At 32.1% G+C, this 18340-nt stretch overlaps 1 long non-coding RNA gene across 1 annotated transcript in view; it reads left to right on the forward strand.

Moving 5' to 3' along the window:
• The first annotated feature begins 4071 nt into the window (after nt 1-4071).
• LOC127704959 (uncharacterized) overlaps nt 4072-18340 on the forward strand; it is a 50068-nt gene continuing 35799 nt past the window's right edge. The window contains exon 1 of the long non-coding RNA XR_007983590.1: nt 4072-4235. This is a non-coding gene — a long non-coding RNA (uncharacterized LOC127704959). The remainder of the gene's footprint in view (nt 4236-18340) is intronic.

Raw genomic sequence — 18340 nt, forward strand, 5'->3', positions numbered from 1 at the left:
ACAACGTTCAAACCTATGATTGCGTTGGATAAAAACCGCAATTTTTATACGTGTGCATGCAAAACAAATTTCTTATATAACATTATAGAGATACATAAAAGTTGTGCAATGCGTATACGAATCCCTCAAAAACCCGGACTACGCTCTGATACCCAGGAATGGGCAGCAAATGATTTATTCAACGATTTTGCAAACTACGGTTACTGTACAATGGATTCAATGAAGTTAGAAATATTCAACCTCCAGGCCACTGGTTTATTGACCTATTGAATCGTATAGTGTTGATTCGGACATAGCTGAATTAAAACATTATTCCTGTAGTAGTACTATCAGCGTCAATTACTATTGAATGACTATTTGTTATTGGTTTAGTTCCAATTAAACATATACCATTGTTCCTTCATTTATAATGTACATCTGTTTATCATCACAACGGTGTATTGGTTGATAGAGTTGTTTGAAGGCTCATAATTTAATGGTAAAACATTATTGAATAAATAAGAACGTAGACTATCCATAATCGTAGTCAATATAGTGATAGGTAAGTGTACAATTTCTATAATCAACATTCATTAATCAAAATTCTTCATCGAAACCTTCTCTTTTGATGTTGATTAAATTGTTATATGAAAAAGCTTATAGAAAAATATTCGTTGAATGAATGCAAGATTGAGATACATGATTAAAAACTCCATCAAAGCATGTCTAGTATTTGAAACACGAAATAGTCTTCTAAATTGTAAACATATCACTAAATAATACTTTGATATAGTAGTCGGTCGGTAATCTTTCAGACGTCTTGTCTTCTGATAAGTATTAGCAACAAACAGATTTCACCTTTCTCCTTATATATATATATCAATTTTACAAAACAATCAATTATTTAATGAAATTATCAGTTGTTTATGCATGATTACTTCATGTATTTTTTCTTTAACATTTCCAGTTACTTAAACTTTAAGAGGGTTTCATTTAGTTTATTGTACTTTACAGCTTTCTGCTGATATAATCAGCATTAACGAAGGTTATGTACGCAAAGTGCGCGAAAACAAATGGTTCATCGTTGTAGGCGAATGCATAATGTTCTATTGGTAATGGAAAAGGGGCGGGGGATAGAATATCAATTTATGTAAGGAACAGCTACTTTATTGCTGTTCTTCATCTTGAAGTGTTTTTAAGGAGCAATCGAACGATTGTGGTTTTCTCTTACAACGGATAATGACTATTCCATATTGAGTTATATCAAAACATCATTATGTAATGTCAAAACCATATTATGTAAAGACAAAATAACATCAAGTAATAATAAAACAACATAACGTAATATCAGAGTACCACATAAGACAGCTGTGGCGTTCCATAGTTATGGATTATCATATACTTAGAGTAAATAACTTATAATTTTTACAGTTTGATAAAAGCATTAAATTTACGTGAATTCCGTATTTTCCGAATTGGTGCTTAGCGGGCTGATATGAAAAATTTATTACGCTTCTAGCTATTATCACATGCCTATCCGTAACGTTATCGCATGTTCTGATATGCTGTCCTTCTTTCGCTTTGGAAACAAAGCCATGTTCTAATTACAATAAAATATGGGCTGCACGTGATTGACGTCATAATTGAAATTGCAACGTCAGTTGTATTTTGAACAACGCCGGAGGTCGAAATAGATAGTTTTGTCGGTGTTGCTCGCTAGGAAATTAAATAAAATCATTATAAAAGTAAGTTTACGTTTATATATTATTTTTTTTATCGTTCAACTGTTTATTTTCTATAACGTTTTTGGTTCATCAAATCAAAATGACTGCCATTTGGATGTGTATTATAGTTCCGCTTCGAAGTACAAAAGTTCTTAATATTCCTATCAGAATCGAAATAATTCTATCATGCCATGCTTTATTCTAATCTTAACATGGGATAGGCATTATATTTGTCAATATCTTTATACCGAGCGTTAGCATGTTAAAATGAGCATAAAGCATGGCATGAAAGAATCATTTCTTAAGCATTCCGGCGTTACTCGGTCGATTCCAGAAAATACACCTCAATAGTACGTTTTCAGTGAAAAACATAACAAAGTAGGGTACAAAACAATTATTATAGGAAACAGCAAAATATATTATGTAAAATGCAAAAAAAAAACAAAAAACAAAACAAACCAATGATACAATAAATGCATTTTTTCAAAGTTTCCGGCATAATTAAGAGAGTAACTTTACAAATGTTGACTTTTCCAAACAGTGTTCATTATGTTTTGTTGAATTGTTTTTTATCGTCAATATAAAAATATATTATACTGTTGTTTTCCCCTCTGTTGAGGCATATGAAAGAAAGATTTCATATCGGATGTATAACTTTTCACTTTTTGAACTTCTACTTGAGAACCACTTAAAAGGATCAATATATAATTTTTTCTCCATTGTTGAAGCATATGATAAAAAGATCATAACATGTAATTTTTCATATCAGATGTTTTATCAGCCCTCGAGCCTTCGGCTCTTGGGCTGATAATACATCTGATATGAAAAATGCCATGTAATCATCTGATCTAAATACGTAAACATTGGTTTTCATACATGTACAAAATCTCCTTATTTATAGATATATATTAGAAACCAATATTTCAGGGAAAATATAGGCTATATACGAAATAAATGAAAGAATTGATTACTTATATGAATGAAAAATGTAACGTTTATTGTTGCTTATACAAGAACAATTAGTATGAAATTACAAAACAAATTACAAAGTAAGCCGTTATCTAACTAGGCCACAACGCTCCCTGGAACTAATCGTATTCATTTTCATTTTAAAACGAATACAAAAATGTCTTCCTTTCATTGAGAACATAATCAGTATTTTAATTTAACATTTACAAGGTATCATGAAATATCATTACTACTAGAAAATCAATGTAATTACCGTTTAAATTCCTTATAATTAGAAAACTGAGCTTCTTCATGTTATAGCTTACATCACTGCTATTATACTAGGAATTTAGATATCAAAATAGTTCCTGCAAAAGAGAGGCAAAAGACCAAAAGGACATTCAAACTCATCAATCGAAAATAAGTAACAACGCCATAACAGACAATTGGAACATATCCGGCGTCATCTGTGAAACAGATATTCCATAAACCGCCAACAAACCATTTTATTTAGTAAATATGATTTTATAAATAAAAATAGATACACAACATGTATCATGTAAATAAGCATGTCAGTGAGGATCCTGCTCTCCATCGGGATTCGTATTGCTTATTTTTTTTTTTTTTTATATAATTCATTCGATTGAATGTTATCTTTTTGTCTTTTCTCTTTGATTTCTTTCATTGTTCAACTTTTATTTAATCTTTACATGACACCCGATGAACATGTAAACGTCATGTCAATATTTATTCAAATATAAAAGTTAAGGACACATAAGCTAACAAACTATTTGAAACCTGAATGAATGGTTTCAGACTAAGAATAATTAAGATTCTTGAATTGTATGTTTCAGCTTACAGAATCAGGCGAGGTTAACACCACAAAGTGAAACGTTTTTGTGCGTTTTTGACGATATTTGAAAGCAACTGTTTTGTTCCAATACTATAATGGTCGCAATACATCGAACTATTGATATTTGTTTGTCATACAAATATAAAAATCCAGCCTTGTATCTTTCCGACATTTATACTAGGTGCAAGGACATCAAAATAGAAATTCTCAAATCTAAAAGAGAAAAAGCAATTAAATCGTTGCTTTTATTGATTGTTTTAAAAAATACGGAGTTTTACGGGTAACCAGCATATCTATTTAGTTGGATTAAAACAGTCAAATTTCATTTCTGTCATACATAGAATGAAAAAAATAACATATGATATTTATGTACAGAATCATGTAACAAATCTATATAAACCAGTATGAACATCTGCGAGACACGTACATCTGAATATCAATATATATATAATGCTGACAAAGTTTGACAGTTTTCATCGCATAAAAATATGCCACCTGATATCAAAGAATTTATATATTGACAGTTTTCACGTGACAGTTGTAATCCTAAATCAGAAGTTGCAACTGTCGTAAAAACGAAGACGACACGACAAGCATTGATCATAATTTACAAAACATAATATATAAATGCAATTGGAATAATGAATCATATCTAAAACGAGAGAAGTTAGAAAGACTATATAATTCTCAGTACGCTAGTACCGATCACACGTCTCATTGTTTGTCTGAAGGTAAGTTGTGTCTATTTTATGTGAAGAACCACTAATTCGGGCACGGTTAGAAAGAACATATACGAAACTGGTACATATTTTAAACAAAATAGGTTACACGATTAGCTGTTTGTTTGTAATTAAGTACAACACTTGGGTAATTTTGATTTCAAATGAAGATTTAAATACTTGGGATGACTATAGATCCCTTGTTGAAACTCTTTTTAATAGTAAATAAAATTGAGTATGGAAATGGGGAATATGTCAAAGAGGCAACAAGCCGACCAAAGAGCAGACAACATCATATTTATCAAATTGAAATAGAATGACATGTCTTCTTGCTGCTTGATCAGAAGTAAATGCAGATAGAGGTAAATTCTAGGAACCAGTCCACTCGTAAATGCAGTTACAGATAAGTTCTAGGAAACAGTTCACTCGTAAATGCAGTTAGAGGCAAGTTCTAGGAACCAGTTCACACGTTAATGCAGTTAGAGGTAAATTCTAGGAACCAGTCCACTCGTAAATGCAGTTAGAGGTAAATACTAGGAACCAGTCCACTCGTAAATGCAGTTAGAGGTAAAATCCACTCGTAAATGCAGTAAGAGGTAAATTCTAGGAACCACTCCACTTGTAAATGCAGTTAGAGGTAAATTCTTTAATGAAGAGAGGCGAAAGATACAAAAGGGACATTCAAACTCATAAGTCTCAACTGTATACATAAGTTCTTGTATATTTCAATGTATCAATGGGAGACTCTTAGGTATGGGCTTGCAAAGCATGATTTTTCTATATAAAAATAAGAAGATGTGGTATTAATGAGACAACTATCTACCACAAACCAAATGACGTAGATGCAAGCAATAAATAGGCCACCGCAAGGCCTTCAACAATAAGCAAAACCCACACCGGTTAGCAAGTTATAAAAGGACCGACATGAAAAAATTTGAAAACAATTCAAACGAGAAAACAAATGGCATGATCAATTTACAAATGAACACACGAAAGACAAATATAATAGACAGCAATCATCCACTTTGACAAAAATGATTTGGCTGAAGCAAACCTGTCCTGCTGTGACCAAAAGAAAACGTCAGTTATATATTACTTGCAGATAGATATGCTTTTTAAGATAAACTAATCATATTATGAACTGACTGTTCTAATTATAACATATTTGTTCGTATTCCATTAACACAGTATTGGATATGCCTTACATCACCACAACTTCTAATAAGTATTTCATAAATGTCTATATACTAGTATACATTATGTTTACCACATCTTAGTTTGAGGCCTCTTTTTAACATTTGATGGTCTATATCATGTATTGGCTACAAACTCCGTCAAATATTATTTAAATCTCGACTTCTAATAAGTGTTCTGTCAACACTGAGTGTTTGGGTTTGAATCCTGCACATTGCAAGGTCATTAGGATTGACAGTTTTCCTGTTGAAGGTCAGTGGTTCTCTCTGGAAACCCCTGCTTCCTCCTCTAATAAAATGTGACAGCCATGAAATAGCCAAATGTGCTTACAAATGCTTCAAACATGATTAATCATTGTAATAAGTGTTCCACAACTCACATTTTTTTTGTATTCTTGTCTTTCATTTCTGCTTATGTACTTTGTCTATAGAGTGTCTATATGCCATTTTGTTTTTTCTTTATTGAAATAGTTATTTGTGTTTATAGTGATTAAGATTATATCACAATGTTGACTGCTGTAACCTAATTTTTGACAATTTTACCTATTATATTTAAATAAGAAGATGTGGTATGAGTGCCTTTAAGACAACTATCCTTCCAAGTCACATTGTGTAAAAAGTAAACAATTATAGGTCAAAGTTAGTGCTATATCTATTTGTTTTGCTCACACATTGTTGTCAATATAATGCAATTCTCTGCGACTATCATAAATCTATAATATCTATCTATAAAACCAGGTTTAATCCACCATTTTCTACATAAGGAAATGTATGTACCAAGTCAGAAATATGACAGTTGTTTTTTTTTTTTTTTACTTTTCTCTGTCCTTTAAACTAGTTCCCTTACTACTATAAATTTGATTTACTTAATTTTTTTGTAATAAAGCATATAAACATTTTGAAATTAATCTTTTATTAGTGTGAAAAAAATCTTCGCATATTTTAGATAAAATTACGTGCTTTTAATGGTCTTTTCAAATCGATTGACAGTAATGACTCTCTACACATCACAAAAAAATCTTTTTAGTTTTGGGGGTGAACTGACGAAATCGGATTGCAAGCAGAATAGCATATTGCTATATAAATATATATATATATATATCAGTGATATTGATCTAGAGTACGTAGTTAAGACATAATTCATATATTCCTTGGAGTAAACTAACGCTTCAAAGTTATCAATATAATTACAATATAGTAGCACGATAATTGAAAATGCTCTTTGTCGGTTCTATCATTTTTATTCATAATAGTTTAAGATCGTACTGAACGTGTATTGCATGCTCTTACAATCTGTCGATACTATATTATAGATTTGCACAAATTCAGGCTTCTCTCAGACTGCCAATGGGAAAACTTTCAACAACTAACTATATGACGTGTATTTAAACATTTATAGGTCATTCTACGGTCTTTAACAAAAAGCAAAACCCATACTATATAGTAAGCTTTAAAAGATCACGGCGTGACAAAACGTAAACAATTCCATGCCCTTTCCAACTGATTTTTACAGCGTTCATATTTGTTTTTGTTAAACCACTGTCCACACTGTTAGGGAGTGTCAAGTGCTCACGGACATGGTGAACAGCCAAATTCATTTAATCACTGTCCCCATTGTTTGGGAGTTTTAAGCGCTCATGGACATGGTGAACAGCCAAACTCATGCAATCGAGTTGTTGTCGTTAATTTCTGTCTGTCATAATGGTTTTTCCTTTATAATTGTTGTAGTATGAATTAGGCCTACTATTCTATATTGGTTATATTCATAGTTGAAGGCCGTACAATGACCGGTAACGCACATTTATCCTTTGGTCATTAATGATGGATAGTTGTCTCATAGACAATCGTAGTTTATCTTTATATGTATCGTATCAAGCTCTTGATATAATTGTCTGTGGGATAGACATTTTTTTTTCATGTCATGGAATAAAAATTCATTTATAATAGTAGTTCCAAACGGAAGAAATCTCATGGAATGCTATTATTACTGAAAAAAAAAATTGCAATCTTTGTGCCTAACGGAATTAAGGGTAATGAAAATTTATTTCGAAAGGAAGATATATCATAGCATTGTTTATTACAAGATTTGCAGAGAAACTTCTATAAAGTGAAACAAATATACGTTGACATTTGTTGTTATAGAAAAGAGATTTGTATATATTAGGGCATCAGTAGTTTACCAATGTTCAAATGTCATAAATCGATTAAGAAGACAAATCAAGTTACAAACAAAAACTAAATTAATCCCATAAAAAACAGTGATTAAAATTGAGAATGGAAATGGGGAATGTGTCAAAGAGACAACAACCCGACCATAGAACAGACAACAGCAGAAGGTCACCAACAGGTTTTCAATGTAGCGAGAAATTCCCGCACCCGGAGGCGTCCTTCAGCTGGCCCCTAAACAAATATATATACTAGTTCAGTGATAATGAACGCCATAATAAACTCATTACTTATTTTCTATAGTAAAAGAGGATTTGTGGTTAGGTGTACAGAGGTTCCTCTACAGATTATGGTAGAATAATGTAATGAACTTAAATGAAACTATTTATGTCATGTGTTGACGTCACTTACATTGTTATCGCTATTATCTTATCAGATTAGGCGATTACCACTGTTTTCTCCTCCTGCATGTTATCAATCTGTTTTGAAATCGCATTATCACTGTATACAAAAGTTTGACACATCCAACTCGCAATAGAATTACACAAATAAAATACTTTCATTGAAATACTTGTTGATAAAAAGAGCTGTCCCTTTTTCAGATGTTTAACAGGTGTTTTTGATCTGCTTGTTCTACTATGAGTTAAGGCAATTACCTCACTAGCGTCACTACGGCGGGTGCATAAAATGCCTGATATCTTAATGCCTGATATCCGTACCGACATTAAAAGTATTGAAATTGTATCCTAGACATGTAATACGAAACAAATGTAATACTTTAAAGATAGACAAGGTTCCTTATGAGAAAAGTATTAGGGTCAATATCCCCTGAATCCCCAATATCTCTTTGTTTCTATAACCACTTCTTTCCAATGTTTGGTAGGATTAGGCGTTTACTAGCATGTTAAACAGCCGCAATTAAGGAATCCAATGGCAGTCGTTGATTGTCGTATGTAATGATTGTTTTTCGTTTGTAATTGATTTAGTATAAATTAGGCCATTATTTTTTTTAATTGTTTCACATTATGTTATTCTGGGTCCGTTTATAGCTTACAATATTATGTGTGGTTTTCTAAATATTGAAGGCCAAACAATAACCTGTAACAGATTTTTGCCCTTTGGTCATTAATGGAATGCTATCTCATTGGCAATCGTACCATAATTCTTATCTTTACACGTATAGTATTTAGCTCTTGATATGATTGTCTTTGCTAGACATAGTGCGGTTTGTGCTGTTTATAATTTAGTTCCAAAGTGAAGAAATATTCTTGGATACATTTCACAGTATTAGTTTTGTTCTTTACGAAATAAAAAGTATAGAATATGTGTTCCAACAGGAACAGGTATTCTCTAATTTTTGCACTATTTTCCCATTTCCCAACCAATTGTGAAAAAATTGATTTCTTCACTAGTGAAATAACTGTTCTCTGCAAATGATTAGTCGAAATTTAATTATGTCGTCAAATTTTCTTGGTTTTTTTCTGAAATTCCTATTGTGACGTCATGAAAAAAGGCGACCATACTGTTTAATATACTTAATAAGGTTGCATTTCGAATTTATGGATCTAAGCTGATAGATGTGTGATAAGGAAAATCATAGAAAGTGTTATAATATGAAGCTAAGAAGATGTAGTATGATTACAAATGAGACAACTATACACTATTGGCCAAATGAGGTATAAGTGAACAATGTGTATTGGTTAGACTGCAGAAACCTTTTACTAATATTTCATCACCTACATTACAACCTGTATAATACGTGTTTTTATATTCTTAATAGAAGGATTTGTCTAAATTAAAAGATTCAATGGTTGCCGTTCAGTTTTTTTTTTTCATCTTTTTTTTTTTGTAAAAGTGTATGTCTTCAAAAAAATGTTCATGAAAATGTACGTGATACATTGTGGAGGAATCATTATTTACTTCTATAATTCCGGAGTCATCATGTACTTCTATGATATAGGCAGATTAACATTAATGGGATATCAGACTTAATGAATATCATAGATTACTACCTAAACATTGGTTTTTCCTACATGTACACCATCTCCTTATTTATAGATATATATTAGAAACTAATATATCAGGGAAAATATATGTACGAAAACAAATGAAAGAATTAATTACTTATATGAATGAAAAATGTAACGTTTATTGTTGCTTATACAAGAACAATAAGTATGAAGTTACACAACAAATTACAAAGTAAGCCATTATCTTACTATGCCACAACGCTCCACGGAACTTATCGTATTCATTTTCATTTTAAAACGAATACAAAAATGTCTTCCTTTCTTTGAGGACATAACCAGTATTTTAATTTAACATTTACAAGGTATCATGAAATATCATTACTACCAGAAAATCAATGTAATTACCGTTTAAATTCCTTATAATTAGAAAAATGAGCTTCTTCATGTTATAGCTTACATCACTGCTATTATCATGATTATACTATGAATTTAGATATCAAAATAGTTCCTGCAAAAGAGAGGCGAAAGACCAAAAGGACATTCAAACTCATCAATCGAAAATAAATAACAACGCCATGACAGACAATAGGAACATATCCGGCGTCATCTGTGAAACAGATATTCCATAAACAGCCAACCAACTATCTTTATTAAGTAAATATAATTTTATAAATAAAAAAAGATACACAGAATGTGTCATGTAAATAAGCATGTCAGTGCGGATCCTACTCTCCATCGGGATTCGTATTGCTTAATGTTTATTTTTTTTTTTAAATTCATTCGATTGAAGTTATCTATTGGTCCTTTTCCTTGATGTTGTTAATTGTTCAGCTTTTATTTAATCTTTACATGACACCCGATGAGCATGTATACGTCATGTCAATATTTATTCAAATATAAAAGTTAGGAACACATAAGCTAACAAACTATCTGAAACCTGAATGAATGGTTTTAGACTAAGAATGATTAAAAGTCCTGAATTGTATGTTTCAGTCTGAAGAATCAGGCGAGGTTAACACCATAAAGTGAAACGTTTTTGTGCGTTTTATGGCGATATTTGAAAGCAACTGGTTTGTTCCAATACTACAATGGTCGCAATACATCGAACTATTAATATTTGTTTGTCATACAAATAAACAAAATCGAGGCATTGTATCTTTCCGACATTTATACTAGGTGCAAGGACATCAAAATAGAAATTCTCAAATCTAAAATAGAAAAAGCAATTTAATCGTTGTTTTTATTTATTGTTTTAAAAATACGGAGTTCTTACGGGTAACCAGCATATCTATTTAGTTGGGTTAAAACAGTAAAATTTCATTTCTGTCATACATAGAATGAAAATAATAACATAGGATATTTATGTACAGAATCGTCTACCAAATCTGTATAAACCAGTATGAACATCTGCGAAACACGTACATCTGAATATCAATATATATATATAATGCTAAAAATGTTTGAAAGTTTCATCACATAAAAATATGCCACCTGATATCAAAGAATTTACAAATATGTATTGACAGTTGTCACGTGACAGTTGTAATCCTAATTCATACAACTGTCGTAATAGCGAAGACGACACGACAAGCATTGATCATAATTTACAAAACATAATATATAAATGCAATTGGAATAATAAATCATATCTAAAACGAGAGAAGTTAGAAAGACTATATAATTCTTAGTTCGCTAGTACCGATCACACTTCTAATTGTTTGTCTGAAGGTAAGTTGTGTCTATTATAGGTGTAGAACCACTAATTCGGGCACGGTTAGAAAGAACATATACGAAACTGGTACATATTTTAAACAAAATAGGTTATACGATTAGCTGTTTCTTTGTAAATAAGTACAGCACTTGGGTAAATTTGGTTTCAAATGAAGACTTAAATATTTGGAATGACTATAGAACCCTTGTTGAAACTCTTTTTAATAGTTAAACATCTTTTATCAAATTGAAATAGAATGACATATCTTGCTTGTTCCCTGATCAGAAGTACATGTTATAATGTGTTACAAAACTTTAGGAACCAGTCCACTCGTAAATGCAGTTAGAGGTAAGTTCTAGGAACAAGTCCACTAGTAAATGTAGTTAGAGGTAAAATCTAGGAACCAGTCCACTCGTAAATGCAGTTAGAGGTAAATTCCAGGAACCAGTCAACTCGAAAATGCAGTTAGAGGCAAATTCCAGGAACCAGTACCCTCGTAAATGCAGTTAGAGGTAAATTCTAAGTCCACTCGTAAATGCAGTTAGAGGTAAATTCTATTTTTCAGCACAGGCAATGATAAGTTACAGTTTTTACATGAAATGACTGTCACTTTATTTAAACTTGAAGACACAATAGTTATGAATGATTGAAATTTCAGAGCTTAATATAGAAAGCAATGGGGACTATGAATTAGTGGTTTTGTTTCTTTTTATAAGAAAGACAAATATAATAGACAGCAATCATCCACTTTGACAAAAGTAATTTGATTGAAGCAAACCTGTCCTGTTGTGATCAAAAGAAAACGTCAGTTATATATTACTTGCAGATAGATATGCTTTTTAAGATAAATGAATCATATTATGAACTGTTCTAATTATAACATATTTGTTCGTATTCCATTAACACAGTATTGGATATGCCTTACATGACCACAACTTCTAACAAATATTGAAATATGTGACATTAATGTCTATAAACTAGTATACATTATGTTTACCACATCTTAGTTTGAGGCCTCTTTTTAACATTTGATGGTCTATACCATGTATTGGCTACAAACTCCATCAAATATTATTTAAATCTCGACTTCTAATAAGTGTTCTGTCAACACTGAGTGTTTGGGTTTGAATCCTGCACATTGCAAGGTCATTAGGATTGACAGTTTTCCTGTTGAAGGTCAGTGGTTCTCTCTGGAAACCCCTGCTTCCTCCTCCAATAAAATGTGACAGCCATGAAATAGCCAAATGTGCTTACAAATGCTTCAAACATGATTAATCATTGTAATAAGTGTTCCACAACTCACATTTTTTTTGTATTCTTGTCTTTCATTTCTGCTTATGTACTTTGTCTATAGAGTGTCTATATGCCATTTTGTTTTTTCTTTATTGAAATAGTTATTTGTGTTTATAGTGATTAAGATTATATCACAATGTTGACTGCTGTAACCTAATTTTTGACAATTTTACCTATTATATTTAAATAAGAAGATGTGGTATGAGTGCCATTAAGACAACTATCCATCCAAGTCGCATTGTGTAAAAAGTAAACAATTATAGGTCAAAGTTAGTGTTATAGCTTTTTGTTTTGCTCACACATTGTTGTCAATATAATGGAATTCTATGCGACTATCATACATCTATAATATCTATCTATAAAACCAGGTTTAATCCACCATTTTCTACATAAGGAAATGTATGTACCAAGTCAGGAATATGACAGTTGTTTTTTGTTTGTTTTTTTTTTACTTTTCTCTGTCCTTTAAACTAGTTCCCTTACTACTATAAATTTGATTTACTTAATTTTTTTGTAATAAAGCATATAAACATTTTAAAATTAATCTTTTATTATTGTGAAAAAAATCTTCGCATAACTTAGTTAAAATTACGTGCTTTTAATGGTCTTTTCAAATCGATTGACAGTAATGACTCTCTACACATCACAAAAAAATCTTTTTAGTTTTGGGGTGAACTGACGAAATCGGATTGCAAGCAGAATAGCATATTGCTATATAAATATATATATATATATCAGTAATATTGATCTAGAGTACGTAGTTAAGACATAATTCATATATTCCCTGGAGTAATCTAACGCTTCAAAGTTATCAATATAATTACAATATAGTAGCACGATAATTGAAAATGCTCTTTGTCGGTTCTATCATTTTTATTTATAATAGTTTAAGATCGTACTGAACATGTATTGCATGCTCTTACAATCTGTCGATACTATATTCTGGATTTGCACAAATTCAGGCTTCTCTCAGACTGCCAATGGGAAAACTTTCAACAACTAACTATTTGACGTATATTTAAACATTTATAGGTCATTCTACGGTCTTTAACAAAAAGCAAAACCCATACTATATAGTAAGCTTTAAAAGATCATGGCGTGACAAAACGTAAACAATTCCATGCCCTTTCCAACTGATTTTTACAGCGTTCATATTTGTTTTTGTTAAACCACTGTCCACACTGTTAGGGAGTGTCAAGTGCTCACGGACATGGTGAACAGCCAAATTCATTTAATCACTGTCCCCATTGTTTGGGAGTTTTAAGCGCTCATGGACATGGTGAACAGCCAAACTCATGCAATCGAGTTGTTGTCGTTAATTTCTGTCTGTCATAATGGTTTTTTGTTTATAATTGTTGTAGTATGAATTAGGCCTACTATTCTATATTGGTTATGTGCATAGTTGAAGGCCGTACGATGACCGGTAACGCACATTTGTCCTTTGGTCATTAATGATGGATAGTTGTCTCATAGACAATCGTAGTTTATCTTTATATGTATCGTATCAAGCTCTTGATATAATTGTCTGTGGGATAGACATTTTTTTTTCATGTCATGGAATAGAAATTCATTTATAATAGTAGTTCCAAACCTCATGGAATGCTATTATTACTGAAAAAAAAATTGCAATCTTTGTTCCTAACGGAATTAAGGGTAATGAAAATTTATTTCGAAAGGAAGATATATCATAGCATGGTTTATTACAAGATTTGCAGAGAAACTTGTATAAAGTGAACGAATATACGTTGACATTTGTTTGAAACAAATATACGTTGACATTTGTTTGAAACAAATATACGTTGACATTTGTTGTTATAGAAAAGCGATTTGTATATATTAGGGCATCAGTAGTTTACCAATGTTCAAATGTCATAAATCGATTAAGAAGACAAATCAAGTTACAAATAAAAACTAAATGAATCCCATTAAAAACAGTGATTACTTATTTTCTATAGTAAAAGAGGATTTGTGGTTAGGTGTACAGAGGTTTCTCTACAGATTACGGTAGAATAATGTTATGAACTTAAATAAAACTATTTATGTCATGTGTTGACGTCACTTACATTGTTATCGCTATTATCTCTTCTTATCAGATTAGGCGATTACCACTGTTTTCTCCTGCTGCATGTTATCAATCTGTTTTGAAATCGCATTATCTGATCATAAACAAAAGTTTGACACATCCGACTCGCAATAAAATTACACAAATAAAATACTTTCATTGAAATCCTTGTGGATAAAAAGAGCTGTCCCTTTATCAGATGTTTAACAGGTGTTTTTGGTCTGCTTGTTCTACTATGAGTTAAGTCGATTACCTCACTAACGTCACTACGGCGGGTGCAAAAAATGCCTGAAATCCTAATGCCTGATATCCGTACCGACATTAAAAGTATTGAAATTGTATCCTAGACATGTAATACGAAACAAATGTAATACTTTAAAGATAGACAAGATTCCTTATGAGAAAAGTATTAGGGTCAATATCCCCTGAATCCCCACTATCCCTTTGTTGCTGATACCACCTCTTTCCAGTGTTTGGGAGGATTAGGCGTTTACTAGCATGTTAAACAGCCACAATTAAGGAATCCAATGGCAGTCGTTGATTGCTGTACTAGGGCAAAAATGCCACACATGTGTCACGCATGTACCTAAAAACGCATGTGTCACAGGTGTGTCACATGCGTGATACACATGTTTCTTGCCACGCATGTGAATCATGCGTGATACACATGCGTTCACATGCGTAATACACGCATGTGAATCGCATGTGTCAGAAAAACACCTGTGTCACGCATGTGTTGGAATACGCATGTGACACATGCGATATTTGCATGTGTAACACATGTATAGTCAAACGCATGTGTTACACAGGAAAATTTTGTTGATGTGAATTCAAGTTAAATTTTTCACGTGAATTTTACGTTAAATTTGTGAAATTCACATGAAAAAAAGTTAATTGTGTCCAAGCAGAAAAAAATTAACATCAAAATTAAAACTTGTTTATTAACATCTAATACCTTGTAAGTTATTTATTCCATTGAAAATCTTATTTTACTTTTAAAAAATTTATTTTCACAGGATACCCCCCTTTTTTTGAATGATCAATGCATTTAAATGGGGAAACATAATTGGAACCCCCCTTTTATCCTGTGTTGGGACCCTCCCCCTTTTAAAAATGGCTGGATCAGCCCCTGATTATCCTTAATTGTCACCATAATAAATGGTATTTTATCCAATCAGCTTAGGAAAATAATCGCAGGAAAAAAAAGGCAAAGTAAATAAAATTGCAATAATTGTCAGATATGGGTCCAGGATCCTGAAAAAAAAGTGACACTAGACTTGTAAAAAGTCTCTCTCTATATATAATTCCTAAAGGGAGTAGGCCAGGGGATTCTGTGAATCATCCCCCTTCCCCCATAAAATGTTCTTCTTATTTGAACAATTAAAAGTTTAATCTTTAAACATTTATTTTAATTAAGATTTTCATTGGTATTTCTTTTAATACATATACATAGGTAAAAGAATTATGCGTTTATATTGGGAGAATTTGGTGTTAGTTGCAGATCTTTTGATCTTCACCACTTTGAAAAAAATGATTTAGAACTTGGAATATCTAGATGTGTTGTGTTGTGTTTTTGTTATTATTGTTTGAATAACTTTCTAAAAGGTGTGTTACAATAATCTTACATCTCTTTTTATTCCTATATGGATATCTGCCAACTATCTTGGACAAAAGACAGACAGATACACCCAGTAGATATATTTAAGTCTTAGGTGCTTCATACAGTTATGGAACTAAATTATACATTTGTATATTTTATTTAGTATTTTCTTATTTGTAACCCTTGTGTTACAAAAATGACTGATTGTATGTAACATTGACATTGGGTTGTACAAGTGTAAATTTAAAAATTACCTGGTTTGGTAGTTCAAACAAACGTGACCAATTAACATTGTCAATACTTGATTGTTGACCATTCTGATTATCTGTCCAAGTACAAAACTATGCTAACAAGATAATACACATGAGCATATAGAAAGTACTTGAAAAGTTTCAGAGTGTTTGGGGTAGTCTGTCATGTTCAATACGGCTCATAAGATAAAGGGGAAAGCAACACTATTATCGTGTTTAAATCACGACAAACAATAGTCACTACATACTTTCGTCCCTTTAATTTTTAGGCTTATACAATGTACAGAATAATATACCATTATAACTTTATCATACATTTCTTCATCTTTGGTGTGGAATAAAAGCAAAGGACATAATTACCTGCTTATATTTTACTTGTGTTTCAAGCAAGCATTTGGTGGGTTGAGAGGGGTTTACTGTAACGGCGGTTATAAACTTACATAGGCGGATCCAGGGGGGCCTGGGGGCCCGGGCCCCCCTTTCGTGGGAAAAATTTGGTTGATTATATAGGGAATCACTGAAGCATGACTGGAGCGGCCCCCCTTAGGTCAGTCAGCGGGCCCCCCTTATGAAAAGTTCTGGATCCGCCACTGACTTACCACCACCCACGTGCCACCACATCAGTGTCCTGCAGGCACTTGCCCGCAGGTGGTGTCAAAAGTTACATGTGCTTGTGTTTTTTCAAAGTTCATAAAATGTGGAACAAATGTCCTCAATTTCTCAATTCTATTTATAAGGGGAACATAAATATCAATGATCAGTGTTGGAGCTGGGACTATTGTATAATAGTCTCCATAATAGTCCCAGGTTGGAGGCATTAATGTCATTAATACCATTGTGAGGGTACTACTGGAAAGAAGTTGTTTAAGAATAGATCAACCAAGGATTTGTTTATTGGATCAACGGTGATAACATTTTAAAACTGTGATACCCAAACAACCTTGGTATGAAATACTGGACAGAAATTCCCAGTAACCGTTGGGCTTAACATTACACAAAAACTAAGGATTGTGCCATTGACGGATCCAGAAATTTTCATAAGGGGGCCCACTGACTGCTAAAGAGGGGGCCTCCCTAGTCATGCATCAGTGATTCCCAATATAATAGATCAAATTTTTCCCACAAAAAGGGGAGGGGCAGGGTGCTCTTAATCCGCCTTTATGTGCAACACGAACCTCCAAAATACATGGGTGAACTCAAGTATTGTGAATGATAAAGTTAGGAACTTTCTGCTCAACATGTGGCAACCTAGGTTTGAGTATACATGTAATTGCCAAATTAAGTAAGTAATACTTTGATTTGATTCGCCATATTGGCAAACATGTGAAGATAAGATCTGGTGAGCTTTTCGTCGAATATCACGAGGAGATAGTGTTAAAAATATTTGCATAGTTCGTGAGTTGAAAATTATAAAACAAAATATATTGTTTAACCTTGGACAAAAAGATCAAGTCCAAAACTGGCTGTTATTTGTGTAGTCTACCTTAATCTTGAAGAGTATGCAATTCTAAATCAAGGAGGCGGTAGGCAATTTCCTAATAATATTACAAAAGAACTTGTCACAGATTCTTAACTAAACGTCTATCAGATTAGTAAAATTTCTAATTCACTGACATCTGTTGGACATAGATACTCAAATTGCAGAATCTTATTAGTAATAAAAAAAATCTGTGTTTTCTGTGACATCATTTTGAAAAATATATGTTTATATTTTATTTATTACACTCTAACTGTCTAACATTTAATTCTCCTCTGATTAGAGTAATTATCGTTTGTCAATTTTCCAAACTTCCCATGCCCCCCTCAGCAGAGTTATTTTATTCTGAATGGAACAAAATGTGAATGAGTTATAAATAATATATAAATGATTG

Source organism: Mytilus californianus, unplaced genomic scaffold (genome assembly GCF_021869535.1).
Source record: "Mytilus californianus isolate M0D057914Y unplaced genomic scaffold, xbMytCali1.0.p SCAF_6, whole genome shotgun sequence".
In the NCBI taxonomy this organism is placed as follows: Eukaryota; Metazoa; Mollusca; class Bivalvia; order Mytilida; family Mytilidae; genus Mytilus; species Mytilus californianus.